At 50.6% G+C, this 233-nt stretch overlaps 1 protein-coding gene across 3 annotated transcripts in view; it reads right to left on the minus strand.

The window, feature by feature from the left end:
- Nucleotides 1-233, minus strand: part of LOC104125026 (BTG3 associated nuclear protein) — a 309,443-nt gene that overhangs the window by 116,094 nt on the left and 193,116 nt on the right. The window lies entirely within an intron of this gene.

Here is a 233-nt window from a genome sequence, read left to right on the forward strand (position 1 = left end):
GGGGCTCTGCGGAACCCCAGCTCCTGTTCCAGAAAGAAACACTCCCGGCGCGTGGCTTATCCGCACAGCGCCGAGGTGGGAATGCTCACTGGAGAGAAACACGGAAAGAATTGCAAACAGCATCAGCTCAGTTACGCATTTCTGATTACAGCCATTTAAGAAAACAAAATAACAAGATTTTATAATAAAATTGGTCGTGCTGGCTCCGCAGATGCCTGACGCCGCTACCGGTC

The sequence above is a fragment of the Egretta garzetta genome, unplaced genomic scaffold, assembly GCF_000687185.1.
Source record: "Egretta garzetta isolate BGI_Z169 unplaced genomic scaffold, ASM68718v1 scaffold284, whole genome shotgun sequence".
Classification (NCBI taxonomy): domain Eukaryota; kingdom Metazoa; phylum Chordata; class Aves; order Pelecaniformes; family Ardeidae; genus Egretta; species Egretta garzetta.